This window comes from Trachypithecus francoisi, unplaced genomic scaffold (genome assembly GCF_009764315.1).
Source record: "Trachypithecus francoisi isolate TF-2019V2 unplaced genomic scaffold, Tfra_2.0 Lachesis_group13, whole genome shotgun sequence".
NCBI lineage: Eukaryota > Metazoa > Chordata > Mammalia > Primates > Cercopithecidae > Trachypithecus > Trachypithecus francoisi.
The window spans coordinates 31,704,512-31,732,045 of record NW_022681458.1 but is presented as its reverse complement, the minus strand read 5'-3'; the positions used below and the strand labels follow the sequence as shown (position 1 = coordinate 31,732,045).

Here is a 27,534-nt window from a genome sequence, read left to right as displayed (position 1 = left end):
TCCAGAGGATTGATTTGAATCCATTTTCTGCCAGTTCCCTTAGCTTTACCCAGGTTATCATCCCTACAGGTAGCTGGGAGCTGTATCTCATTGAACTTCTGATATGTTAGACAACCCTAGAACATTCCTAAATTTCCTTAAGCTTGATTCCTTTTTTAAACAGAGGCAAAAATCTTTACCTCCTCTATTTCTTTTAAGAACAATATAAAGAATAAAGAAAATGCATTTGCATTTGAAAAAAATGATTTTTAACTTTTGTGAGGGCTATTTGTGTTGACTTAGTAAATTGACTTCCCCGAGTGCAGCAGAAAGGCACAGACTGACTTTTTACAGCACTGAACGTTTAGTGGTAGGTGTTCGGTGGTTTATATTTCACTACCAGGAAGTCAAAAAAAAAAATGTATTTGATGGCCAGGCGCAGTGGCTCATGCCTGTAATCCCAGCACTTTGGGAGGCTGAGGTGGGTCAATCACCAGATCAGGAGTTCGAGACCAGCCTGGCCAAGATGATGAAACCCCATCTCTCCTAAAAATACAAACATTAGCCTGGCGCCGTTGCGGGCGCCTGTATTCCCAGTTACTCGGGAGGCTGAGGCAGGAGAATCGCTTGAACCCGGGAGGTGGAGGTTGCAATGAGCCGAGACTTCAACATTGCACTGTAGCCTGGACAACAGAGAAAGAGGAGTCTCAAAAAAAAAAAAAAAAAACCACCTCTTTCTCAATGAATTTGCTTGGGGGCAAATTACTACAACTCAGCAAATACTTATTTTGTGCTTTTATTCTGCCTTTTAAATAACCTGACCTTCTTGATTTGAGATTTGCTAGAAAATAAGGCCTCCTCGATTATTTAAATGTCCATTGGCAATTGTTAGCAATAGTGAAAAAAGAAATCTTCTTAAAGAACTTAAATGTGCTATCTCTGATCCCAAAGGCACACTGAAATCGGGCCGATGGAAATGTGATGGCAGTTGTGCACCATGTCTGCAACTGTGGCAGACACACAACAGAAGTCAGTAATTGGGCTGCTCATTACAGACAGGGAGAGGCCTGTTAACTTTCTGTAACTGCTGGAGCATGTCTATAGTTTCCTTGCTGTGGCACTAGATTCATCAAGTGCTGAGTCCTCCTGGAAGTGACGGGCTGACCTGCTGTACAGACTGATTCTGACTGTCCTCGTGTGAGTCACATTGGGCAGTGTTTTGGTGGTACCTGACTGCTGTCAAAGCTTATTTCCCTCTCTGTTAACTGAGGATTTATATACCAACAGGAATTTAATCAGTACTGTATTTTAAATAATTTTGTGCTTGGCTCAAACAAGAAGAGTTAATCAATTCATTAGGGGTGGATTATAAATCCCACCTCCTATAGCTTTTCTTTTTTTTATTGTGTCAGAAGTTTGGAAATAAAATACATGTTATTATTGAAAACATTTTATTGAATGAGGATTTCAAAATTTAGGTAATTTCTTTTCCTTTATTTCTGAATTGTTTTCTTCTGCATGACATTTGACACTTTGTCAAGCAAACAATTGAGGATAGCCCATTACCAAAGATTACCTGTCGTTGGGAAGCAGGTGTTCACACTGATGAATCAGAACCAGATAAATCTAGACCAACAGAGATATGTTTGCTTGCAGAACTAAGCAAGACTTTTTATGTGGAAGAGCTAGAAGACGAACAGATATAAGCTGTTAGTTTTAGTGTTGGCACCAACACTGCTGCTATAACCCCACACTAGTCTCCAAATATTTTTGTGCACATTCAAAATTCACATGAATTTGTCATTTGCACTTTCTAACGTAACACTCCTATGATTAATCTGTTTCTGGACAGTTGTAGATCAGGGATCCGTTCATTCAAAATGTTCCCTTCTGAAAGGGCAGAAGGTTAGGACCTAGCTTTCTTACTATGATAAATGTCTTTTCAACTTCTGCTTCTTTCTTGTTGCTTAAATTGGGATGGAGAAAACTCCCAACTACCATTCATTCTCTAACCTCATACCCTGCTTTATCCTCTTGATAGCAGTCATCATTGTCTTAAGTATTTGTGTTCCACTTTAGGAATGTAAGCTTCAAAAGTGCAGGAACCTTGTTGACAACTTCTTCACCACCATTATATCCCAGTTCCTAGAAAAGGGTCTGCCTTGCCCTGAAGCATGTCTTCAAAAAACATTAGTTAAAAGAATGAACAACTAACTCCCTTGTATATTCTATTTCCTTGGGAATTTTTTTTTTTAATTATTTTATTTTTTACTTTTGAGATGGAGTCTTGCTCTGTGGCCAGGCTGGAGTGCAGTGGCGCGATTTCAGCTCACTGCAACCTCTGCCTCCCAGGTTCAAGCGATTCCCCTGCCTCAGCCTCCTGAGTAGCTGGGACTACAGGAGTGCACCACCATGCCCAGCTAATTTTTTGTGTTTTAGTAGAGATGGGGTTTCTCCATATTGGCCAGGATGGTCTTGATCTCCTGACCTCGTGATCTGCCCACCTCAGCCTCCCAAATTCCTGGGATTACAGGCATGAGCCACCACGCCCGGCCAAGGGAAAACTTTCTTACAGTAGAATAAAGATGCAGGTATGTCTCGGTTCACAGTCAGGCTGTAAACATTCTATTTAGGTGTTCAGCACCACTTCAATTAGACTAAAGATGAAATTGGCCAGATTAGAAATTTAACCATCATTTATAATGTTTTGCTTGTTATTTAGGCAAAATGTTATTTAATGTTATTGAAAAATTATACATATAAGATTGTTTATATGTGAATTATAGGGGAAAATGTAAGCTGATTTAAGCTATTTTCATTCCAATATAATACTTTCTGCTCCAGTGCTACTTTGGGGGAAAATTAAAGCATTAACTCTTGATTAGTACAGTTGAAAGATAATGGAATCTGGCGAAGTACTTAATATGTAAGAGGGATTAACAGCAGATCTGTGTCATAGATTAATATTTTCAAACTTATGGGAAACCCTAACTTTTGCTGCAGCTACATTTATTCCAGACATGGGATTTCCTTTTGTAGTGTATAGATTCCATCAGAATTCTGACTGTTTTTTGGTCCCTTGTATGTAACATGAAATGCAATAATATTAAAATAGATGAAAATATTCTTTATAATAAATAGGTCTGAAGTCAATTCTCATATACCTCTTTTGGGGATTTGCAATTTTATTTATTTTATTTTATTTATTAAATTTATTTAATAAATAAAAAATTAAATGTAAATATTTATTTAATTTTATTCATTAAATTATGCAGGACTTTAGTTATAACAGCAACACAGAAGGAGTTAAATACACCTGGACTCACCCAAGAGAAAGCCTGTGACTCAGAGATGTGGGTCCAGAAATCTGTGGAATGCTCCGTATTCGCTTATTAGTAGTGCATTGCCAAAGTTTTCAGGAAATTAGAGCTTTGGGGAACAGATTTACTTTATTGTCAAGGATTGCCTATAGCTGTACATTCCTTTGAAATTCAGTTTTCACTCGGATGACAAAATGATGCTTTGGTAGGGCTAGGAGGATGCGTACTTTCCAAATTGGAGAAAATCTAGGTTGTGGTATTAATCTTAAAAGCACCCCAATGGTAGACACAGCTGCCTGCCTGACATGTGCCTCAGGTATATCCTACATGTTTACAAAGCTCAGTTGTAAATCTGAGTATTAATGAGAAGATGTTTCATGAAAGCTTTTCAACAAATAATTAATAAAGCATTCAGTTAACCATAAAAGCATTTCAAGGAAAAATGCAGACTTTGAAGATGAATGATTTAAGTAAATAGATAAAAATAAGCTCAGGGGCTTTTGCAGATTCATCACTGAATTCTGTGACTTCATTATCCACATAAATATAGTGTTATTCAGATACATTTTAACTTTCAAATAACTCATACTTCTTATTGCTGTTTTTATAACCCTGGAATAGGGTAGCCTCTTAAACTATTATATACCTAACATTGATAAAATAAAAATTAAAAATAAGGAAAAACAAAAGGACCTTGGTTGGGAATATGTAAAAATTTTTTGCCGTACATTTTTGAGGTAATGGCAACAAGTTTCTTTAAAAAATAAATATTGCTGGAGTCCTGGGCAAGATGGCCAAATAGGAACAGTTCTGGTGTGCAGCTCTCAGAGAGACCAATGCAGAAGGTGTGTGATTTCTGCATTTCCAACTGAGGTACCCGGTTCATCTCAACGGGACTGGTTAGATGGTGGGTGCAGCCCATGGAGTGTGAGCGGAAGCAGAGTAGGGTGTCACCTCACCCGGGAAGCACAAGGGGTCGAGGAACTCCTTCCTCTAGCCAAGGGAAGCCCTGAGGGACTATACCATGAGAGACAGAGCTATCTGGCCCACATACAACGCTTTTCCCATGGTCTTTGCAACCTGTAGACCAGGAAGTTCCCTCGGGTGCCTACACCACAAAGGCCTGGGTTTCAAGCATGAAACTAGATGGCTGTTTGGGCAGACACCAAACTAGCTGCAGGAGTTTTTTCTTCATACCCCAGTGGCACCTGGAAGGCCAGTGAGACAGAATCATTCACTCCCCTGGAAAGGGGGCTGAAGCCAGGGAGCCAAGTGGTCTAGCTCAGTGGATCCCACCCCCACAGAACCCAGCAAGCTAAGAGCCACTGGCTTGAAATTCTTGCTGCCAACACAGCAGTCTGAAGTCGACCTGGCGCTCTCCAGCTTGGGGCGGGGAGGGGCGTCTGCCATAACTGAGGTTTGAGTAGGTGGCTTTCCCCCCACAGTGTAAACAAAGCTGCCTGGCAAAGCTACCACAAAGCCGCTGTAGCCAGACTGCCTCTCTAGATTCCTCCTCTCTGGCCAGGGCATCTCTGAAAGAAAGGCAGCAGCCCCAGTCAGGGGCTTATAGATAAAACTCCCTTCTCCCTGCAACAGAGCACCTGGGGAAAGGGGTGGATGTGGCTACAGCTTCAACAGACTTAAACACTCCTGCCTGCCAGCTCTGAAGAGAGCAGCAGATCTCCCAGCACAAATTAGAACTCAGGATTAAGAAACTCACAAAAAACTGCACAACTACATGGAAACTGAACAACCTGCTCCTAAATGACTGCTGGATAAATAACAAAATTAAGGCAGAAATCAATAAGTTCTTTGAAACTAATAAGAACAAAGACACAAGGTACCAGAATCTCTGAGACACAGCTAAAGCAGTGTTTAGAGGGAAATTTATAGCACTAAATGCCAACAGGACAAAGTGGGAAAGATCTAAAATTGACACCTTAACATCACAATTAAAAGAACTGGAGAAGCAAGAACAAGCAAATTCAAAAGCTAGCAGAAGACAAGAAATAACTAAGATCAGAGCAGAACTGAAGGTGATAGAGACATGAAACATCCTTCAAAAAATAGGAGCTGGTTTTTTGAAAAGATTAACAAAATAGACCACTAGCCAGACTAATAAAGAAGAGAGAAGAATCTAATAGACACAATAAAAATTGGTAAAGGGGAGATTACCACTGATCCCACAGAAATACAAACTACCATCAGAGAATACTATAAACACATCTACACAAATAAACTAGACAATCTAGAAGAAATGGATACATTCCTGGACACATACACCCTCACAAGACTAAACCAGGAAGAAGTTGAATCCCTGAATAGATCAATAACAAGTTCTGAAATTGAGGCAGCAATTAATAGCCTACCAACCAAAAAAAGCCCAGGATCAGATGGATTCACAGCCGACTTCTACCAGAGGTACAAAGAGGAGCTAGTTCTATTCATTCTGAAACTATTCCAAACAATAGAAAAAGAGGGACTCCTCACTAACTCATTTTATGAGGCCAGCATCATCCTGATACCAAAACCTGGCAGAGACACAACTAAAAAAGAAAATTTCAGCCCAATATCCCTGATGAACATCAATGCAAAAATCCTCAAAATACTGGCAAATGGAATCCAGCAGCACATCAAAAACTTGTCAACCATGATCAAGTTGGCTTCATCCCTGGAATGCAAGGCTGGTTTAATATGTGCACATCAATAAACGTAATCCATTACATAAACAAAACCAATGAGAAAAAACACATGATTATCTCAATGGATGCAGAAAAGGTCTTTGATAAAATTCAAAACCCCTTTGTGCTAAAAACACTCAATAAACTAGGTACTGATGGAACATATCTCAAAATAATAAGAGCTATTTATGGCAAACCCACAACCAGTATCACACTGAATGGGCAAAAGCTGGAAGTATTCCATTTGAAAACTGGCACAAGAAAATGATACCCTCTCTCACCACTCCTGTTTAACATAGTAGTAGAAGTTCTGGCCACAGCAATCAGGCAAGAGAAAGAAATAAAGGGTATTCACATAAGAATAGAGGAAGTCAAATTATCTCTGTTTGCAGATGACATAATTCTGTATTTAGAAAACCCCATCATCAGGCCCAGAATATCCTTAAACTGATAAGCAACTTCAGCAAAGTCTCAGGATACAAAATTAATGTGCAAAAATCACAAGCATTCCTATACACCAATAATAGACAGACAGAGAGCCACATTTTGAGCAAACTCCCATTCACAATTGCTATAAAGAGAAAAAAATACCTAGAAATACAACTTACAAGGGATATGAAGAACCTCTTTAAGGAAAACTACAAACCACTGCTCAAGGAAATAGGAGAGGACACACACAAATGGAAAAACATTCCATGCTGATGGATAGGAAGAATCAATATCATGAAAATGGCCATACTGCCCAAAGAAATGTATAGATTCAATGCTATTCCCATCAAGTTACCATTGACTTTCTTCACAGAATTAGAAAAAACTACTTTAAGTTTCATATGGAACCAAAAAAGATCCCGTATAGCCAAGACAATCCTAAGCAAAAAGAACAAAGCTGGAGGCATCACGCTACCTAACTTCAAACTATACTACAGGGCTACATTAACCAAAATGTCATGGTACTGGTATCAAAACAGATACATAGACCAATGGAACAGAATAGAGGCCTCAGAAATAATTCCACACATCTACAACCACCTGATCTTTGACAAACCTGACAAAAACAAGAAATGGGGAAAGGATTCCCCATTTAATAAATGGTGTTGGGAAAACTGGCTAGCCATATGCAGAAAACTGGACCCCTTCCTTACACTGTATACAAAAATTAATGCAAGAAGGATTGAAGATTTAAACATAAGACCTAAAACCATAAAAATCCTATAAGAAAACCTAGGCAATACCATTCAGGACATAGGCATGGGCAAAGACTTCATGACTAAAACAACAAAAGCAATGACAACAAAAGCCAAAATTGACAAATCGGATCTAATGAAACTAAAGAGCTTCTGCACAGCAAAAGAAACTATCATCAGAGTGAACAGGCAACCTACAGAATGGGAGAAAATTTTTGCAATCTGTCCATCTGACAAAAGGCTAATGTCCAGAATGTACAAGGAACTTAAACAAATTCACAAGAAAAAAATAACCCCACCAAAAAGTGGGCAAAGGATATGAACAGACACTTCTCAAAGTAAGACATTTATGTTGCCAACAAACACATGAAGAAAAGCTCATCATCACTGGTCGTTAGAGAAAAGCGAATCAAAACCACAATGAGATACCAACTCACACCAGTTAGAATGGCGATCATTAAAAAGTCAGGAAACAACAGATGCTGGAGAGGATGTAGAGAAATAGGAATGCTTTTACACTGTTGGTGGGAGTGTAAATTAGTTCAACCATTGTGGAAGACAGTGTGGTGATTCCTCAGTGATCTAGAACCAGAAATACCATTTGACCCAGCAATGCTATTACTTGGTATATACCCAAAGGATTATAAATCATTCTACTTTAAAGACACATGCACGTGTATGTTTATTGCAGCACTCTTCACAATAACAAAGACTTGGAACCAAGCCAAATGCCCATCAATGTTAGACTGGATAAAGAAAATTCGGCATATATACACCATGGAATACTATGCAGTCATAAAAATAATGAGTTCATGTCCTTTGCAGGGTCATGGATGAAGCTGGAAACCATCATTCTCAGCAAACTTAACACAGGAACAGAAAACCAAACACCACATATTCTCACTCATAAGTGAGAGCTGAACAATGAGAACATGGGCACAGGACAGGGAAAATCACATACTGGGCCCTGTCAGGGAGGTGGTAGGCAAGGAGAGGGATGCCATTGGGAGAAATACCTAATGTGGATGACGGTTTGATGGGTGCAGCAAACCACCATGGCCCATGTATACCTTTGTAACAAACCTGCATGTTCTGCCCAGGTATCCCAAAACTTAAAGTATAATTAAAAACATAAAAATAAAAAGCCAGCTAAATCCCACCAAAACCAAGATGGTGATGAGAGTGACCTTTGGTCATCCTCACTGCTATAGTCCTACCAGTGCCATGACAGTTTACAAATCCCATGGCAATGTCATGAAGTTACCCTATAGGGTCTAAAAAGGGGAGGCGTGAATAATTTACCCCTTGTTAGGATATAATCTAGAAATAACCATAAAAATGGAAAACCAACAGCCTTCAGGGCTGCTCTGCCTATTGAGGAGCCATTGTTTATTCCTTTACTTTCTTTTAAAAGACTTGCTTTCACTTTAAAAAGCAAATAAATAAATATTGCCATCTTCCAAAGTTTTTGCCCCACTGAAAACACTTAGAGAAAGAACTATAAGAGATTGAGATATTTTCATTTCAAAAGTTTATCATTGGTTTTAAAGTTTCTTCAAAGCACGTTTTCCCCTATTGTTTCTACCTGAATTTGAACATGCCAGAACTCCTTAGAAAATTATATAGGTAGGAAAATCTATCAGTGCTCTAAACTTAAAAACAAAAGATGAAAAAATAATATATGCTGGCCATATATCCATATATATGTATATATTCCACTTTATCTGTGATTTTTGTTATTTCTTTGTCTTAATAAAAGACATTGGTAAACAAAGCTGCCCAGAAATTTGGACTGGGCAGAGCCCACCACAGCGTTGCAAAGCTGCTGTAGCCAGACTGCCTTTCTAGATTCCTCCTCTCTGGGCAGGGCATCACTGAAAGAAAGGCAGCAGCCCCAGTCAGGGGCTTATAGATAAAACTCCCATCTCCCTGCGACAGAGCACCTGGGGGAAGGGGTGGATGTGGGTACAGCTTCAGCCGACTTAAACATTCCTGCCTGCCACCTCTGAAGAGAGCAGCGAATCTCCCAGCACAGTGCTCAAGCTCTGCTAAGGAACAGATTGCCTCCTCAGGTGGGTCTCTGACCCCTGTGCCTCCTAAAGGGGATATACCTCCCAGCAGGGGACAACAGACACCTCATACAGGAGAGGTCCGGCTGGCATCTGGTGGGTGTCTCTCTGGGACAAAAATTCCATAGGAAGGAGCAGTCAGCAATCTTTACTGTCCTGCAGCCTCCACTGGTGATACCTAGGCAAAGAGGGTCTGGCGTGGACCTCCAGCAAACTCAGCCGACCTGCAGAAGAGGGACCTGACTGTCAGAAGGAAAACTAACAAACAGAGATATTGGATATTCAATCTTTATAAGCTTAGTTTTCTCCTGGGAATAAAAATAGTGTTTGCTGTGTTTGGTCTTTGTAAAGATTAACTCAATAATGCGTCTGACAAACTTTGTAGAATGGTTGAGTTATATTAAATACTTAATGCTCATTTCCTGTAATTGTTGTTGTTTTGTATTAGAATGGTATTCTAGCCTTCATAAAACAAATTCTGTGATTTAGACATTTGAAAATTCTTCATTTTCAATTGATACTCATTTATTTCTAGTTGCTGCATCATCTAGTCATTTTATGTTCAGTGTGGTGACAGCAAATGGGTGAAGTAGTTCCAATTTCCCAGCATGTAACTGACCTTCTTTAGCCTTAACTTTCATTTCCAGCCATTGTTATGGCAGCTACAGCAAACATGTCAGAGTACAGAACATTCCATTAAGAGCCATACCTCGTGCCTCGCTTCCTACGATGTTGTTTTATATGAATAATACAATGTCTAGAGGTGAAATTAGTTGGAGTGCTCATGACTCAGCCTCTTTTTCCGGGGAGTGAGTCATTCCACATTTATAGATTCCTGACTTTGTGCTGTATACCACACTAAGTGCTTGAAATACAAACAGATTTGCTGGGTCACTGACCCAGAGCAACCCACAGTCTGGGCAGGCAGGATATGGCATTCATTAAGAACAATATGGGCTTACACATAGCCAGCACTGTATTAATGTTATATGTACCTGTCAAGGCAAAGTGTGATTAAATATACAGTAATATGAGCTGTCTAGACAACTTAATTCTATGTTTTGGAACATGTACCTCTGACCCTATAACCCAATATTGACATATTTTGCCTAATTACATCACCACAAATTTAACTTCTTTATTGTTTTGTTTAAATACTAAGTTTTTATTCATTTGCATATCACATAAAATCATACCCTCCATGAATAGATCAGTTGCCTTTCCTTTATTATCCTGCCAGAAACTCACACTTAATATGTTTAATAAAGCCCATTATCCTCTACTTTTACCCAGCAACCTGATCTCCCTTCAGGCTTTCCTGTTTCTAAGAATGTCCTGGGAGTCTGTTTTTCTTACACTCTCAAAATTCTCTTGGCTCCTTTCTTCATCCTGTGCCATTCCTGGCCAATCAATCCTTAAATTCTTTTTTTGTGCGTGTGAGACAGGGACTCTGTTGCCAAGGGTGGGATTTCAGTGGTGCAATCATAGCTCACTGTAACCTCATATGCCTCTGGCTTCAGCCTCCCCAGTAGCTGGAACTACAGGTGTGCACTACCATGTCTGGCTAATTTAAAAAAAAAAAAAATTGTTTTTGTAGTGGTCTCTCTATGTTGCTTATGCTGGTCTCAAACTCCTGACCTCAAGCAGTCCTCTGCCTTGGTCTCCCAAAGTGCTGGCATTAGAGGTATGAACCACCATGCCTGGCTTTAATCCCTAAATTCTGTATGGACTGTAAATACTGTTATGGACTGAGTCGTGCCCCACCCCAGTCATATGTTGAAGTTCTAAGTGCCAGTGTGACTGTTTAAAAATAGGGCCTGTAGCAGATAATTAAGGTTAAATGAAGTCATGAGAGTGGGGCCCTAATCTAGTAGGGTTCCTCTTCATAAGAAGAGGAAAAGAGGGTTCTTTAAATTTCCCCACCCATCTTCATGTCTGTCTTTCTCCACCATGTGAGGACATAGTGAGAATGTGGCTTTCTACAAGCCAGGAAGATAGCTTTCACCAGAACCTGACCATGTTGGCACTTGATCTCACCCTTCCAACCTCCAGAACTGTGTGAAAAAGTAAATTTCTGTTGTGTAAGCCACATAGTCTAGGGCATTTTATTATGTTAGACTGTATTAGGCCATTCTCTTGCATTGCTGTAAATAAATACATGGGACTGGTTAATTTACAAAGAAAAGGGGTTTAATTGGGTCACAGTTCTGCAGGCTATACAGGAAACATAGTGCTGGCATCAGCTTCTGGGGAGGACTCAGGGAGCTTTTTCTCCTGGCAGAAAGCAAAGCAGGAGTGGACATTTCACATAGTCAAAGCAGGAACAAGCAATGGAGGGAACGAGAGCGAAAGAGAGAGTAGAAAGGGAGGTGCCACATTCTCTTAAATGACCAGATCTCATGAGAACTCACTATTACAAAACAGCACCAAGCCATGCGGGATCACCTCCATGATCTGAACCCCTCCTACTAGGCCCCACCTCCAGCACCGGGGATTACAATTCAACATGAGAATTGGGTGGGGACAAATATGAAAACGATACAATCCTGCACCTGGCCCTCTCCAAATCTCATGTCCTTCTCACATTGCAAAATACAGTCATGCCTTCCCAATGGTCCCGCAATGTCTTAACTCATTCCAGCATTAATTCAAAAGTCCAAAGTCTAAAACATCATTTGAAATAACGCAAATCCCTTCAATCTACAAGCCTGTAAAATCAAAAAGAGTTATTTACTCCCAATATACAATGGGGGTGTAGGCACTGGGTAAACACTGATATTCCAAAAGGAAGAAATTGGCCAAAAGAAAGGAGCTAAAGGCCCCATGCAAGTTCAAAACCTAGCAGGGGCAGTCATTGAACTTTAAAGCTCCAAAATAATATCTTTTGACTGCATGTCTCACATCCACAGCACACTGGTACAATGAGGGGCTCCTGAGGCCTTGGTTAGCTCTGCCCTTTTAGCTTTGCAGGGTGCATCCTCCCCACACCCCTCAGCTGCTCTCACAGGTTGTTGAGTGCCTGCAGCTTTTCTAGGTGCAGGATACAAGCTGCCATTCTGAGGTCTGGAGGGTGGTGATCCCCTTCTCACAGCTCTACTAGGGAGTGCCCCAGTGTAGACCAGATGTGAGGGTTCCAACTTCACATTTCCCCTTGGCACTACCCTAGTAGAGGTTCTCTGTTGGGGCTCTGCCCCTATAGCAGGCTTCTGCCTAGGCTTCCAGGCTTTTCCATACATCCTTTGAAAACTAGGTGGAAGGTGACAAGCCTCATTCTCTCTTGGACTTTGTGCACCTGCAGGCTTAACAACACATGGAGGCTGCCAAGACTTACAGCAGTTTGTGCTCTCCAGAGCAGTGGCACGACAGTGTCTGGGGTCCTTTGAGCAGAGTCTGGACCCAGAGCTTCCAATGCAGTACAGTATCCTGAGGCTGTGCCAGGCAGTGGGGCCCTGGACCTGGACCACAAAATCATTCTTCCCTCCTAGGCCTCTGGGCCTATGATGGGAGGGGCTTCCATGAAGGTCTCTGAAATGCCTTCAAGGCCTTTTTCCTGTTGTCTTGGCTATCAGCACTGGGTGGGGTTTTGTTATGCAAATTTATCTAGCAATTGGTTGTTCCACAGCCTGCTTGAATCCCTCTCTCAAAAAAAGCTTTTTCTTTCTCTGCCACATGGTTAGGTGGAAAATTTTCCAAACTTTTATGCTGTGCTTCCCTTTTAAATATAAATTCCAACTCTTAATCTTTTCTTTGCTCCTGCTTCTGAGTGTAGGTTATTAGAAACAGCCGGGCCGCCTATTGAATGTATTGCTGCTCAGAAATTTCATCTGCTAGATATGTTGTATAGTCACTATGAAGCTTAAACTTCCAAAGACCCCTAGGGTATGGACACAATCCAGCCAAGCTCTTTGCTAACACATAAAATGTGTGACCTTTACCCCAGTTCCCAGTAAGTTCCTTATTTCCATCACAGACCTCATCAGCCTGGATTTTGCTGTCCATATCACCATCAGCATTTTGGTCACAATAATGTAACTAGTCTCTAAAAAAATTCCAAACTTTCCCTCATTTTTCTGTCTTCTTCTGAGCCCTCCAGACTCTTCCAACCTCAGCTTGTTACCCAGTTCCAAAGCTGCTTCCATATTTTCAGGTATCTTTATAGCAACACCCCACTCTTCAGTGCAAAGTAGTAGGCTGTTCTTACATTGCTATAAAGAAATACCCAAGACTGGGTAATTTATTAAAAAAAAAAAATTTAATAGGCTTATGGTTCTGCAATCCATACAGGAAACACAGTGCCAGCATCAGCTTCTGGGGAGGCCTCAGGGGGCTTTTACTCATGGTGGAGAGCAATGCAGGAGCAGGCACTTCACATAGTGAAAGCAGGAGCAAGCCAGAGAGACAGGGGTTGGGGAGGAAAAGAAAAGGGAGAATGCTGGGAGGAGGTGGCACACACTTTTAAGTGACTGGATCTTGTGAGAACTCCCTATCATGAAGACAGCACCAAGCCAGGAGAGCTCTGCCCCCATTATCCAGTCACCTCCCTCCAGGCACCACCTCCAGCAACAGGGAATACAATTCAACATGAGATTTGGGTGGAGATAAACATCAGAACTATATCACAGTCTCAGCAGACTAATACATGTATCCATGCAATAGTTTTAACACTCTCCTTTGTATGGACACTGTCTCCACCTGAATTGTCTCTTCATTACCATTCACCTGGACTTCTGAAGGAGCCACTTATATGAATACTTCTTTAAGCACTCCCCTCTCTGATCCAATCATCTATATAATATTACTAGATTAAATTTCCTAATTATGCCATTCTTGAATTTAAAACCTTCAGCGGTCCACTTTCACCTACAAAATTAAATATATTTAATTGAATAGTCTCCTCAGATTGTCATTCAGGGTCATTAGTTCCTATATAGAGCCAACTTAGCTTTCCACCCAATTACTGCTCTTCTTGTGTGTCATACTCCAGGCTAGGTATTTTTCCAAACACCCCCTGGGCTTTGATTCTTCTGTTACTTTGTTTCTGTGGTGTCCTGTCCATTGTCTGAATTGGTCTCCTTCCCACTCCATCTCCACCTATCAAAATCCCTTACCTCCTTCAAGGACTAACTCAAATGCAACTTCCTCTGTGAATCTTTATCTTCATAACAGGATTTTTCTCCCCTTCACTGATCTCCCAAAAGCTCTGTTAGTATTTCCTTGTGACAATAGGAATTTTTTTTTTCCATCTCGGCTTTTTGTCTTTTGGCTTTTTCACAACCTCCTTTATCCCACTAGATTCTAACTAAGTGAACTCTTTTAGATTAAAGAACACTGGATCCCTAAAATACTAAATGATGCTAAAAACAAACAAACAAACCAACAAACAACAACAAAAAATCCCTACCCAGTTGGGTACGGTGGCTTATGCCTGTAATCTCAGCAATTTCAGAGGGTGGATCACTTGAGCCCAGGAGTTTGAGACCAAGGAAACTCTCTCTCTACAAAAAAAAAATAGAAAAATTAGTTGGGCATGGTGGTGCATGCCTGTAGTCCCAGCAGCTCAGGAGGCTGAGGTGGCAGGATCATCTGAGGCTGGGGAGGTCGAGACTGGAGTGAGCCATGATCATGCCAATGCACTCCAGCCGAGACAACAGAGTGAGACCCTGTCTCAAAAACAAAACAAAACAAAACAAAAAAAAGGCCTACTCTATATCTTAAAAATATGAGAATTACAAGAATTACAAACAAATAAAAAACATTTCCATTTTTAATGGAATTTTAAAAATATCTTATAACTGCAGTATTGCCAACATTTGTTTCTGTAAGGTGTAACTCCAGTAGTAACTTTAGTGTTACTTAAGCAGCAACAATTTCTGTAACTTTAACAAGGGAGAAGCATAAGAAATGTAAAAATTGTGAATTTTCAGCTCACAATTAACTTTGATAATCCAATAGCTAAAAGTTGTCTGCTGTTTTCATTTTGTCCTCCTTGTGAGGTATAATCAGGCCTATTTTAGTTTGACATAGGCTTTATAATGTTATCTCACCATCACAGTATGATTTATAATATGGAGGCATGAAGTCATTTCTCATTGGGGTGGGGATGTGGCAGGGGGGAAGAAGAGCTTTACCAATTAACTCAAGATTATTTGCTGACATTTATCTTACCTTTTAGGTGAGGAGAAAGAGACAGAGGATGGAGAATTGGTGCTTTTAGTATGCTGATACATTAAGCCACCTGGAAGCAGATGCTAAATCCTATTGAAAAGAATTTTATTTGCGTTTTGCTTAGGGCATTGTTTAGCAAAATACTGCACAAAAACTCTTGACCTGTGTGTTTGAAATGGCAGATGTTCACAGTGAGGACTGAGCCTTGGGGCAACATCAATCTTCACAATTCTGTGCCTATTTACTCAATAACTGGCTTGGTTGGGGAAAAAAAGAAAGTTCCAGGGAGTCATTTACAAAGCAGCTGCTCCTGGCACTGCAAAGGAAAGTGTTCTTCTTAAGATAAGAAAAGCAAGCAAACAAACAGAAGCCACAGGACAGCTTGAGCCCACCAGGTTAAAAATGAATGCCTCTTTTCTCTCAGAACTGTGTTTCTAATTTTTTATTTTTTATTATCTTAAAAAATTGTATATATTTAAGGTGTACGACATGATGTTTTGATATATATATTTTTATATATACACATAGTGATTTGATTACTAGAGTAAAGCAAATTAACATGTCTGTCTCCTCACACAGTTATTGTTTTAAAAAATAAGAACACCTGAAATCTATTCTTTTAGCAAATTTTAAGTATACCTTACAATATTATTAACTATAGTCATCATGCTGTGCATTAGACCTCTAGGTTTAGTCATCCTGTATAACTGTGACCTTATATCTTTTGGCCAACATGTCCTCATTTTGCCAACCTCCCCACCTCGTGATAACCACCATTCTACTCTGCTTCTATTAGTTCAGCTTTTTAAGATTCCACTTAAGTGAGATTATGCAGTATTTTTCTGTGTCTGGCTTATTCCACTTACCATAAGGCCTTTCAGGTTTTTCCTGTTGTTGCCAATGTCAGGATCTCCCTTTTAAAGTCTTGATAATATTCCATTGTGTATAGTATTTCACAATGTTTTAATCCATTCATCTGTTGATGGACACCGGTTGTTTTCATGTTTTGGCTATTGTGAATAATGCTGCAATGAACACAGGAGTGCAGATATGTCTTCAAGGTACCGACTTCATTTTCTTTGTGTATTTTCCCTGTAGTGGGATTGATGGATCAAATTGTAGTTCCCTTTTTAATTTCTTGAGGAACCTCCATACTGCTTTCCATAGCGCCTATACCAATTTACATTTCCATCAACAGTATACAGTGTTCCCTTTCCTTTTCCCCACATCTAACACTTACTTTTTTTTTTTAATGATAGCCATACTAACAGGTGTGATATAGCTATTTCATTGTGGTTTTTGATTTTCATTTCTCTGATGATTTCTGATATTAAATACCTTTTCATAAACTTGTTAGCCATTGTCATGTCTTCTTTGGAAAAATGTCTATTTGGGGTCCTTTGCTCATTTTAAAATTGTTGTTTTTAGTTGTTTGCTTTGAGATATTGTTTCATGTGTGTTTCTTATATATTTTTGATTTTTTTTTTTTTTTTTTTTTTTTTTTTTTAGACAGGGTGTCACTCTATTGCCCAGGGGGTAGTTCAGCGCACAGTCACAGCTCACTGCAGCCTCAACTTCCTGGGCTCAATCGAACCTGCCACCTCAGCCTCCTGGGTAGTTGGGGCAACAGGTGCACATCACAATGCCCAGCTAATCTTTTGTATTCTTTGTAAAGATGAGGTTTTTCCATGTTGCCCAGACTGGTCTCAAACTCCTGGACTCAAAGCACTCCACCCTCCTTGGCCTCCCAAATTGCTGGGATTACAGGCATGAGCCCCCACACCCAGCCCTATATTTTGGATATGAACCCCTTATCAGATATATGGTTTGCAAATATTTTCTCCCATTGTCTAGGTTACCTTTTTATTTTGTTGATTGTTTCCTTTTGTGGACAGTTTGATGTAGCCCCACCTGTTTATTTCTGCTTGTGATGCCTGAGCTCTTGGTGTCATATTCAAAAAATCATGGCAAAGTCAATGTCAAGAAGCTTATTCCCTGTGTTTTCTTCTAGGAGTTTTATGGTTTCAGGTCTTACATTTAAGTTTTTATTCCATTTTGAGTTGATTTTTGTGCATGATGTAAGATAAAAGTCCATTTTCATTCTTTTGCATGTAGTACCCAGTTTACCTAACACAGTTTGTTGAAGAGGCTGTCCTTTCAGTGGAAGTTATATAAGGCAAGGATGGGACTTTATTTTCTTATTCTCACCACAAAGGGTATTTTCAACTGCTTTTTTAAATTTGAAATAGAATATCCAGAATCTACAAAGAACTCAAACAAATATACAAGAAAAAAACAAACAACCCCATCAAAAAGTGGGGAAAGGATATGAACAGACATTTCTCAAAAGAAGACATCCATACAGCCAACAGACACATGAAAAAATGCTCATCATCACTCGCCATCAGAGAAATGCAAATCAAAACCACAATGAGATACCATCTCACACCAGTTAGAATGGCAATCATTAAGAAGTCAGGAAACAATAGATGTTGGAGAGGATGTGGAGAAATAGGAACACTTTTACACTGTTGGTGGGATTGTAAACTAGTTCAACCATTATGGAAAACAGTATGGCGATTCCTCAAGGATCTAGAACTAGATGTACCATATGACCCAGCCATCCCACTACTGGGTATATACCCAAAGGATTATAAATTACTCTACTACAAAGACACATGCACACGTATGTTTATTGCGGCACTATTCACAATAGCAAAGACTTGGAATCAACCCAAATGTCCATCTGTGACAGACTGGATTAAGAAAATGTGGCACATATACACCATGGAATACTATGCAGCCATCAAAAAGGATGAGTTTGCGTCCTTTGTAGGGACATGGATGCAGCTGGAAACCATCATTCTTAGCAAACTATCACAAGAAGAGAAAACCAAACACCGCATGTTCTCACTCATAGGTGGGAACTGAACAATGAGATCACTTGGACTCGGGAAGGGGAACATCACACACTGGGGCCTATCAGGGGGAGGGGGGAGGAGGGAGGGATTGCATTGGGGAGTTATACATGATATAAACGTTATGCACATGTACCCTAGAACTTAAAGTATAATAAAAAATAAAAAATAAAAAAATAAAATGAAATAAAATTAAATTAAATTAAAAAAACAGTTGGATAGTAAACATTTTGGGAAAAAAAAAAAAAGAATTGGAAAAAACACAACAGTAAGCACCTTTATTCATTTAGCAATATTTATTGATATTTTGTGTGCTGAAAACGTTGGGTTCAAATACAAAGTTCACATACCTGAAAGAGTATTAGTATTTTGAATACAGTTGGTTTTTGAATCATGCCGTATTGAAACCCCATCTCTACTAAAAAATGCAAATATTAGCTGGGCATGGTGGCGCGCCCCTGTAATCCCAGCTACTCGGGAGACTGAGGCAGGAGAATCACTTGAACCCAGGAGGTGGAGATTGCAGTGAGCTGAGATCATGCCACTGCACTCTAGCCTGGTTGACAGAGCAAGACCTTGTCTCCGAAACAAACAAACAAAAAAGAGAGACTAAGGAAGATTTTTCTTGGAGATGGGGCTTCCAGTGTTGGGGAGGAGGAACACTGGAAGAGGGACAAGTAAGTTGGAATGTCTTTCCAAACACATTATGGAATACATAAAGAAGTCAGGTTCCTGTGTCATAAAACTCAACTTAAAAAAAAAAAAAATCCCACAATATCCCACATTTTGTTTTTGCTATGAAGGTATATATTTGGGAGTGCATGTAGAAGAAATGAAATTCAGTCTATTTAAAAGAATATTAAAGGTATCAGGATGCTGATCTGTGTCAAAGAGCAATTAGCAAGAAGTAGCTATAGTCAGATGATAAATTGAGGCCTAAAACTTGCAAGTAAACAAATGGGCAGGTTCAGGTTAGACTTTCCCTGACTCCAGGCAACTAGTGAACCACTTTCTCTTTTTAAAGAGTTGTTAAGTGGCAGTATCATCCTGGTATTCATTGTTCAGTATGCATTTATCGATTATAGAGCAGGATTTTGTATGAGACATCATGAAAGATCCTAGGATAACAGCATCACTTATTTTATATTGTAGTAAAATATATGTAACATAAAATTTAATATTTTAACCATTTTAAATGGTTCAGTTTTGTGGCATTAAGTACATCTGCATTGCTGTGCAAGCTATCATTTTTTTCCTAGCGAATATTTAGATCTAAATCACAATCCCTTTCCACTGTCTCCTTTTTTCTTAGGGGATAATGATTGATAATATGATTAAAATGAACACATATGCAGTGTATCCACTCTGTCTTTCATAGCCTAGTGTTCTTATGTACATTCTATTTTAGCCATCTCTTGCACACACAATAGTGCACATGCAACCCAGCCACACATCCAGTCACTGAGTGTGTTGAATCACTGTCCTTCCTGCTCTCTTCGCATTTTTTCTTCATACTTTAGAGACATATTTTTTCTCTTTTTTCCTTTACTCTCCTAGTATTTTTATTGTAAATTTGTCATGCTTTCTCTTTAAATTTGTGGAGCAAAACAAAAAATAAACAAATAAGAAACTATGCTTAACAGGAATGCTCCAAATATTCTCAGTTTATGGCACCCTTAGTATCGCAGTGATTTTATTTTCAAGGTGCCTCTAGGCCAAAAGATGTACCTGACAGTTTCATTTAAATAACATAATATGTTTAAGTCCTAACAACTTAGTAGCCTTTTGAAAAAATAATACACATAAATTGAAAGCAAATCTATTTTTGTTTTTGAAAGCAAACCCACAATCACTTAACTAATGGGATTTGTGCCTGCTGAATACTGCCCAGCCCTCAAACCTTGCAGTCACACTGGACACTATTATTCTTATTTCCTTTAATTTTTTATGGAAAAAAGGTTTTTGGTAATTCTTACTTCATGTTGATTTTCATGCAGTATTTGCTTTTATATCACAAACATCATCAAAACCTAACTTTGCAAAACCGTAACATCATTGAGAGGAATGTAGCATGATCTAATATTGAAACCGCAAACCACTTTAAGTTAATAGTTTTTATGCTGCCTAATGGATATTGCTGTGGGTTTTTTGTTTTTGTTTTTGTTTTCATATATTGAAAACATTTTGGCCAGGCGCAGTGGCTTTTGCCTGTAATCCCAGCACTTTGAGAGGCCAAGGTGGGTGGATTGCTTGAGTTCAGGAGTTTGAGACCAGCCTGGGGAACATGGTGAAACTCCATCTGTACAAAAAATACAAAACTTAGGCAGAGTGGTTCATGCTTGCAATTCCAGCTACTACGGAGGCTGAGGTGGGAGGACTGATTGAGCCTGGGAGGTTCAGGCTGTAGTGAGCCATGATCACACCCCTGCACTCCAGACTAAGTGACAGAGTGAGACCCTGTCTCAAAAAAAAGAAAAAGAAAACATTTCACCATTCCCCTGAGAGTTTACAGTGGTGCCCTGGGCCACCATGACAGTTAGGGAGCTGTTGGCTTTATAGCCAAAAATTAATATTTTTATCCAAGTAAAATAATGTCAGTTGTTTGAAATCAAGATAGATATACTGAAGGCATTCATCTTAAATGTCCTTTATAATTTCCTCAGATACTTAAAAAAAATCTCCACAGATGTATCAACCTATCATTTTATTATTATAGGACAAAGTTTACTTTTCTTAAACACCTGCCCTTAGGATTAAAAATCAACTATTTCATATTCAGTTGTATTTTCTGTGGTTTACTAGTATTTTCTTTGTCTTATTTTATACTGTTCTTTTCAGTAAATAACTAGTTTTAGGCTAATTTAGTTTTTGGACTTAGCATAGGAGTCTAATAATGAAACATTTCTAACGTGTAGAAGAACATATGCTGTTTTCTATCCAATTAACTCACAAACATACTTCTAGAACCTAACTTGCTTTTTAATTACTGACTGCCATAGATGCTCCCTGTGGCGAGTGGAGTCTCTTGTCAGTTTGAAGTTGTTTTGTTTACTATCTGTTCAAGAGGCAGGCTGACTTTTGGCACCAAAGTTTTTTTTTTTTTGTCCCTGGTTTACCTTCTTTAAACTTTGATTTGACAACATGCTTTTCTGCATATTTATTTCTCAGCATATTTTAGTAGCAAGGCTTAGATGCAAGAAACCAATGGAAAGATTGATCGTTTACCACTGAAATTGTCTTCTTTGAACTTTACTACCTTTAGCAAAGGTTTAGACTGATTGTCAACCCAGGACTAAAATTCTACAGATTCTCTGTGCATATTAAATCAGATTAAAGACCTGTGTCAGTCTGTACAGACTTTTCTAACATAAAAGAACAGAAATTTATTTTTCACAGTTTTGGAAGCAGAGAAGTTCAAGATCAAGGCAGCAGCAGATTGGTTTTGCTGAGGTCCTGCTTCCTGTTTTTCCCTCCGCCTTCATATGGCAGGCAGAAGGTGTGAGGGCGCTCACTGTGATCTCATGTATAAAGGCACAGTCCACTTTTTATATTTCTGGGATCTTTTTTGTAGGGGCACTAATCACCTTCCAAAGGCCCCACCTCTAAATATCACATTGGGGGACTAGGATCTCAACATATGAATTTGGGGTGGAGGGGACATAAGCATTCAGTCTTATGACAGGATCAAAATGCATGAGTTTTATTATTTTTGATTAAACATCTCTTAAGAGCAATGGTAGTATATTAGGAACAGAATGTGTTAAAAATTCTTTTTGGTTGGTTGTTTTAGAATATGACCATAGGACTTCTACTTTAAATAAGTATAAAATAAAAATAGGACGTAATTTTGGCATTTAATATATGTTTTTTTCCAATAAAATGTAGAACGTACTTGTAAGCTTAAAGTTGTATTATACGTAACCGTTGTGTATTGTAAATGGATATGTTTCAGTCAGTGCATTTTACGGAGTGAGGAATAAGTCACTTCTGATTTTATCTTCCTCCTTAGTGAAAGAAAAAGCCAGATTGTTCAACTGATTTAACTTACTGGGTATTTTTCTCTTCTTCTTTTAGATTTTATTGATCTAATCCAAAGTATCTTATAACTTCTGGCTGGAATTAAGGTCAGTACTGTATTTGTGTCAATCATGAATAAACTGTGAAATAAAATAAAGGCATCATGGGTCTTTAGATAGCTAGGTCAAAAATATGCTTGCAATATGTGGTAAAAGCTGAAATTTAGTAAAACCTGGATATATTTCAGAGTCGGCTTACTAGCAAACATGGTTCCCTGAGTACTATTTGTTTTTCTAATTAGTATAATTTATTTGGTTTTTGAATATTGAATTTATTTCATCTTACTACTACCTGAGTTTCAAATAATGAAAAAAAAATCCAACTCGAATTCATTTGTTTAATTAACAGAAATATTAAAAGAATGACTTCTTGGAAGGCTGACCTTTCAAAGAATGGTCAGCTTCCTGAATTTGCAGGAAAACATTTTGAATTCCACAAGTATATACCCAAGGAGGATGTATTTCCTAAAGAGGGTAGATTTGAAAACGTACTTTTCAGTAAAAAATTTCAGTTAGCAGAGTGTCAAGATGTCATTCCTTTTGTTCTGTGCTTTCACTAATTGGCTTTAATTGAGACTTGAAACTAGCTTAACTGAGTTTAGAGTAATAACAGAACCTCAGAAGGCCCTCACAGCAATAAACTTGGGATTTTATTTATGCCTTCTATTTTTTTTTTTTGAACATGTATTCAGATTAAAAAAAAAAAACTAAATGCTGAATGAAATGAAGACTTTTATTGTTTATAAAAGAACAACATGCCAGGTGTTGCTAAACTTTTTGTATAGGCTTTTGATTAATAATTAACGTAAAGGAAAACATTAGCTTTTCATTTACCCTTACACTAATCAGGAATTTTCTCTTTAAAGCCCATGTTTAACCCTTCAGATTGCAGTGTCTGTCATATAACAGGCACACTGTAAATATGTACCTTTTCTGGCCTCAATTCTGACCTCACTTTCCTGCAACCAAATACACATAAACACACAGACACACACTCTCTCTCTCTCACACACACACACACACACACACACAAATACACATACACACAGATGAAAAACTACGATTATTTCTCTTTTCAGGTACAAACTGTGCTTTCCTATCTTCGAAATTTGTATAGAATGAAGCAAATAGAATATATTAAAATTATGCCTATAGATAATTGGAAACTTAATAAAGAAAAAAGGTGAAATGTCTACAAGTATTGATTTAAAGTCTGTTTATAAACTATTATTTTATTAAGTGTTTTCATTTAGTTTGGGGTCAAATTTATTGAAGTCTCTCTTTTTTATTCACTTTTTAGCATATACTATCGAGATTTGTGAACATTTAAATGTGCAATTTTTAAAGACTTTTTGAACTTTTTTCTACTTTTACCCCCTACTAGACCCTGTCTCATTCACCTACAAAACCAAAATTACAAGTAGAATGAGATTTTTTTAAAGTATACATCATTGAATCAGTAATGTTTTTAATGCACAGTTAAGTTTTAATAATAAATCTGTATGAGAGGTAAACCTTTCCTTTCTCTTCTTTAATAAGAAGTAAACTCTTCCCTTCCTGATTTTTTATTATATAGTTGATATGGTAAACACGGCAGTTTGCAATCTCATCTTGCTCTGACCACTTTCCAGAAAGAAAACTGAAAAGAAAGAAGATTTTTGTTAGATTATAAAAAAAGTAACCATAATGCACAAAAATTTTCATAATCTGATTCCCTAACCATCTTCCACATGGAGATTTCTGTTGTGAGAATATGAAAATTGAGTGTGTTTGGTCAAGATGACTTGCCTATTTTCAAATTAATAAATAAATATACCAGTGAAAATAAAGTGTACATAGAAATGGAAACATGTTTAAACCGCTCTTTTTATCAGGTCTTCCCACTTGGATATGTGTGGTTTAGTATTTATTAGTATTGTTTTCCCTTCTATCTGGAAATGAAAATAATATTAAATTACATTTGATTAATCAGTTATCTAAATCGCATTTTATAAAAGCAGTTAGATGTAGTAAGTCTCTTAAAAATATATTAACTCACCAGAAACAGCCAAGTTATCAAAATAGAATATATGTAATGGAAATTACCATTTTTTCAACTATAACTAAGTACTTTTGGTTTAAGATAAGAGTTTCCCTCACAGAAAAATCATGTTTTTCTGTGAAAGTATTAGCTGAGCAAAATAACTAGTGTTGCCAGATAAAAACAAGCTACCGATAGAGGTATATAAAATAGAATATCAGAAATGCCATTGCAATATTTTATCAATTCTGTGATGCATGTAATTTTACATTAAATTATGTAAAATTAAGTTATGCTATAGTTAAATTGACAGCATTTTTTTTCCCCTGGTAGTAAATGAGGTGTGTCTTGTAATGAATGGTATCTTAGATTTTATGAAACACAATGTTACTGAATTTAGACTGGAAACGTGTTTTAATCTCCTAAAGTTATTACAAAAAAAAAAAAAAGAATGAAGTCCAGAAACAAGGAAGGTAAATTTGGCATTGATTCTTAGCAACATTTTAGGCCACACTTTTTGCCTTTTAAAAAAATATGTATTGGTTTTTCTGATCTACTTCTTTTTCTTTATTATTAATACTGCTACCAGCATTTTTGTATATTTTCCTCCAGTTTTTGTCGTGGTTTGTTTTCATGAAAGGTAAATTAAATTTTCTATTCTATACATTCCAGTTACTTGAAAAGGTGATTTTTAGTGGCTCTGTGATATACTATCCTGTGGATATTTCATAATTTATTTCACCATTTACCCATTGTTGGACATTCAGACCACTTTTAATATCTCACTATTATAAATAGCACTGCAATAAATATGCTTCTAAAACGTTTATGTTCACTGCTGACATTGTACTTAGGATCAATTTGTAGAAGTGGGATTATGTAGTGTAAAGAAATAAATATATTTGAGGTGACTAATGTGTACATTGTGAGTGTTCCCCAAAATTATATACCAATATGCACTTCACTGGTAGCAGAAGCAGTCTGAGTTTTGCAATACTCATGCCAATATTGGAATTTGGATTTTAAAAATTTATCAGTTTGATAAGCAAGTGATGGCTTCTCAATTTTAAAATATAAAATAGGAAACAGGTGCTTGTAAAGGAATACTTATGGGTCATTAAAAGTATCAATCTAAACAGCATAACTTGTTTTTTAGATAGCATGAATAGGTAATGTTAATTTCATTGGTTCTGCCACTGTCAGCCTGGGAAGGCTGTTTGATCTTTTGCTGTTGAAGACAGAATCAAAAGCTAAATGATTTTCATCCTTATAAAGATAGATGATCATGTTAAGTATATTAATTATAGTTTTCTTGAGAAAGAGGTTGAGGACTCTAAGGAATGGGACAAGGGAGATGATCTTTAATAGAGTTCTCAAGTTTACTTACAGTGGAAATACTGCTCAACAAGTGACATGAGGTGCAATAGCTTTTCTGGAAGTGTTTGGAATGCTATGAGCAGAAAAGGACTAAGATTACTCTACAAATCTAAAAGTAAAATGTCATATTGTGTGCTAGCTAGTGCTTAGATATTTTATAAATTTCTCTCCTCAAAATTTTAAAAATACTTACTTTTCTATATTGATACTTTTAGTCTCATTTTGCAAAATCAAAATTTAAAAAGAAAATATTGGATATAACTTGTTGCTATTTTGTATCCATTTCTTCTTCATCCTATACACTAGCCTTTTATCCTTCCTCTAATGCAGTCAGTACTTAGCATATATATTCCCTGAAGACCCTACCTCCAACTCCATCCTATCTTGCTCCCAAAGAGGGATCATGTTCGTCAGACTGACACCTAGTGCTAAGGGATACATTGCTTAACACAAGGCTGTCAGTGCTATAAGACGTCCCCTGCCTTTGCAATTGCACTTGACTATATGAAAGTATTCTGGTGGTATCGGTTGAAGTACCCGAGTTTGAAATTAGGTGAATTCATGCTTTCTTGGTGCTTAGAATTCTTAGAGAGATGATTTCCTATGAATTTTTTTGAAGAGATGGAGTGTCCCTCTGTCACCTAGGTTGGAGTATAGTGACACAATCATGGCTCACTGCAGCCTCAAACTCTTGGGCTCAAGTTGTCCTCTCATCTTAGCCTCCTGAGTAGCTTAGGACTACAGGCTTGTGCCACCATTCCTGGCTATATTTTTTATTTTTTATAGAGACTGAGTCTCGCTTTGTTGCCCAGGCTGGTCTCAAACTCCTGGCTTAAAGCGATCCTCCTGCTTCAGCCTCTGAAAGTGCTGGGATTACAGGCATGAGTCACTGTGCCTGGTCAGTTGCCTATGATTGAATCATTAATATTTATCTGAAATTATTTATCAAAGCCCTGATTTTGATCCAGTGCTCCAGGACAGGGTGGATGCTGTGCTTCTTTTCTACTTGGATCTAGTCCTTCCTGCTAATTCTAATCTTTTCCTCTGGCTTAACCTCTGATGCTCTCTATACTTCTAGACTGCTAAGCTGCTTGTGGTGTTCCTTGGTCAAGCCCTCTGATTTTATTATCTGTAAAATGGAAACAAAAATAAGTTACACTTCATTTTAAGATTAAATGAGATATGGCCGGGCGCGGTAGCTCACGCCTGTAATCCCAGCACTTTAGGAAGCCGAGGTGGGCGGATCATGAGGTCAGGAGATCAAGACCATCCTGGCAAACACGGTGACACCCTGTCTCTACTAAAAATACAAAAAAAATTAGCCGGGAGCTGTGGCGGGCGCCTCTAGTCCCAGCTACTCGGGAGGCTGAGGCAGGAGAATGGCGTGAACCCGGAAGGCGGAGCTTGCAGTGAGCTGAGATCGCGCCACTGCACTCCAGCCTGGGAGACAGAGCAAGAGACTCCGTCTCAAAAAAAAAAAAAAAAAAAAAAGATTAAATGAGATATTATTGTGAGTCTTAAAAATTGTAACTTTTAATCCGCTTTTAAGCGCTCTATAAAAATATGCTAATTACTTTATTACATATTGTATACTTGTATCAAAACACATTATGTCTGATAAATATGTACAATTATAATAAATAAATTACACTTTAATGCAAAAAAAAGACTCTTAGAACAATGTCTGGCATATGGTGATTGCTAAATAAATAGGAGTGTTTGCTCCATTGAGCCTTGAAAACAAA

General features: G+C 38.1%; 1 protein-coding gene across 21 annotated transcripts in view; it reads left to right on the top strand.

Annotated features, from left to right (window-relative positions):
* MAP2 (microtubule associated protein 2) overlaps nt 1–27,534 on the top strand; it is a 311,538-nt gene that overhangs the window by 61,053 nt on the left and 222,951 nt on the right. For all 21 annotated transcript variants that reach the window (XM_033230438.1, XM_033230465.1, XM_033230439.1 and 18 more), the window contains exon 2: nt 22,391–22,440. The gene's annotated coding sequence lies outside the window, so the exon portion shown is untranslated. The remainder of the gene's footprint in view (nt 1–22,390; nt 22,441–27,534) is intronic.